The sequence below is a fragment of the Megalops cyprinoides genome, chromosome 11 (assembly GCF_013368585.1).
Source record: "Megalops cyprinoides isolate fMegCyp1 chromosome 11, fMegCyp1.pri, whole genome shotgun sequence".
NCBI lineage: Eukaryota > Metazoa > Chordata > Actinopteri > Elopiformes > Megalopidae > Megalops > Megalops cyprinoides.
The window spans coordinates 35448706-35451991 of NC_050593.1; positions in this window are offsets into that span (position 1 = coordinate 35448706).

Sequence of the window (3286 nt, forward strand, 5' to 3'; positions counted from 1 at the left end):
TATCATTTCATCAGACAATTTCAATTTTTAGATTTTTTTTTTTTTTGCTTTGCAGTTTATCAAATGGACACAACGATTAAATTTTACAGTCGTTATTTTAGTCAATTTCTTCACATTGTTGATTGTTGATCTTTTTTAAACCCAGATGCTCTGGGATTTTTGTCGGGTACCTACATCCTGCTTAATTGCTCAGTGGAAGATAGCTCCCAGAAGAAGGATGAATGAATAAATACCTATGAGAATATGTTGTTAAATGAATACAGATTGTGTCTATGGATGGTCATGTGGTAAAATGATTTTGTCATCTTCATGAAAAGAAAAAACTTAAAATATGTGAAATATGTCCAGCATTTAGAGACAGATACTTATTTTTATGTTGCGGTTTCCTTGGTCTGAGTGCTCAAAGAATGGGTGTAAACTGCACTCTCAGTCTGTGTCAGCTGTATCCACAGCGTTTTTTTTTGTCTGTGATGCAGGCCAAAGTTATTAAGCCAGCACTCTCATTACAAAGAGAACATCCATCTACTGTAATAACCCCCTATGGCCTTTACCAAATGCTATCACAAAACTGCCAAAAATCGCCAGCAAAGCGCTGATATGCTGTGGATCCCTATCTGACGGTTATGCCTCTCTTTTCTGCCCGGTGATAACTCATCCTAATAATGTCCCCTGTCCTTAATACGGATGTTTTTGTGTATTAAGCTGTGCGGTAATTACAGTTTGTGTGTGATGAGTAGGGTGAGTAAATGGGACAATTATGACCTTGATATGATTCAAAAACACTGTATATATGTAGTACTCACTGATATTATATACACATACATATAGCAGTATATATAGCAATATAATACATGCAATAAATTTATTTAAACTGTATGTGTATTGGGCAACAGATATTTTTCTGCAAAAATATCCATATAATATGCAAAACATGCAAAAATATATTACATTAAAGCTGAATTGTATCACTCTCACAAGCCAGTCTCAAATTGCATAAGAATGTTTAGTAGCAGCGGTCATAGAGAAGGAGATGAGGGCAGATAGCTTACCTTTATTTGTCAGTTATACTGAACCTCTTATTGAATGTCTTGATCAACAAGCACGCCAGTTTCAAACGGATCCTCACCCGGCAGTCGTTTCCTGTTTTCTTGAGTTCATCCAATATGATAGTGTTTCACTTCACTTCATCTGAAATTATTATTACAACAATTTCAGATCTCTGCATTATAATAACAAGTGAATTTAAATGGTCATTCTCATTAAATATTTTTGCAGGCATCAACAGGGTAGCATTTAGCTTGTAGCTTGTCAGGCTAACTAATGAAACTTGGTCATGCAGCACTTCTAATATTGTGACTCCGCGTATGGCTTTCGCTTGTGTTGATCTCTGCATCACTTGTAAGTTGCTTTGTATAAAAGCGTCTGCCAAATGAATAATGTAAATGTAAATGTAATGTAAACATAGTATTTAATATAACTGATTATAACTGATTTCTTTATAGTTCTAAAGATGTCATAACCCAATCACATGTTATATTTGGACTAAATGAGAGGTGGATGGACTCTCTTAACAATTTTGTAAGCTTCAGTTTCAGAATATTGGAATATTATGTTTACAATAATTCTCACTATTCCGATCTGCATCGGAACACACACACACGCACGCACGCACGCACGCACGCACACACACACACATATACATTTTCTGTGATTTCGGATATCCCTGGCCCAGGGCCCAGTGGGGCCAGCTCTTTGTCTCTGTCCCTGTGGCTGATTTGGTCTGTCTGTCCTTGGGTTTCAGGGACAGATTGCACCAGTAAGGTTACACGATCCTGTCCGGGGAGGGGAGAAAAGTGAAAAAAAAAAAAATTCAGGGATGGAAGGGTTTCTTCCATTCTATCCTGCAGGCTGGTAAAGGCTGCAGCAGCCTTGGTCTCACTTCACTGGCATGCTGCAGGAGCACGGGGTGTGTGTTTTGGCCCTGTTTTAGGCCGTTAGTTTAGAAAGGAATTCTGTCAGTGTAGATTTATACTGGATTGTGGAGATTATGGATCCCTCTTCTGCAGACAGGCTCAATTCTCTGCATTATTGCAGTGGCTTGTCAAAGTTTTATGGTTATTTTGCAGATCAATAGATGAAAATAGAAGTAACAGCAGCAGTGTGGGAGCTTCACACATCAGGTAGTCTTTGTCACAGTGGTAGTCTATGTTATTTTTCCCTTTGTCATTTAACAAAAAAAAAAAAACATTTGGCAGTCAGGGCACAGCATCGCTAACATTAATAATGACTTATTACCTAACAACATGTCATGTGTTTTCAGACACACAAGAGATGCAGTTTGGAGACACACAAGGTCAACTGTGAGATATGGACACCTGGAGTGAAAAATCTGTATCATTACATTTTACGCAATTACAGTTGCAGTGCTGACATTCACCAGGGCTCCTAATTATATTTTAATTCTGGGTTAACATTTGTAAAACATAACAACGTGATTTCAGATGTTGCACAGTGGTTATTGCTTGATGTATTGGACCAAGCAATAACAGATATTTTTCAACTCATGGCCGTTAGCCTTGTTTACCCACATCAGCACAAGTCAGACACACACTTTACAATCTAACCGAACATGGCTTGGGGGGGGGGGGAGGGGGGGTACAAACAAACGCACATCGTCAGCTGCTCTGTTTGGTTCCTGTGCCCCGGAAAACAGCAATATAAAACTGTAAATATTGGTTTTGGTGCGTCGTCTGCGCGCGCGCGCGGGCCTCCACGGGCACAGGTGGAAGATCCGGGCTCGGGGGCCGTGCTGGGAAGCACATGGCCCTACGCAGCATGGGGCAGGCGGCCGCACGCCGGCCTGGCACAGGCCTCCTGCGCTTGGACACTTTTCAATATACAGTATTAGCCTCATCTGCTCCGTGAGCACCCACAATGGGCTGAGGAGCGAGACAAAGGCGGCTTTAAAGCAGACCCGAAACCCCGCTAACGTCGCGCGAGGCAGAAGTGTCAGTAACAACGTGAACCGCGCTGGCACGGGGATGGGGTGCGCTCTGACGCGATTGTTAAAAACATACGTGCTGTATAATAACTGCAGAATGGTGTTTTTTATTTAGATGGATGTGTTTTATGCTGTTAGGGGGTCATTGACATTATTTTACCTTAAGACTGTGCTCTTTGACTGAAGAGTCATACTATGGATACTGCATCACAGCTATATGTGAGACAGTCACTGAAATAATGCAAAAATTGATGCATTTTGGCCACTAATTACTTGCATGCTAAT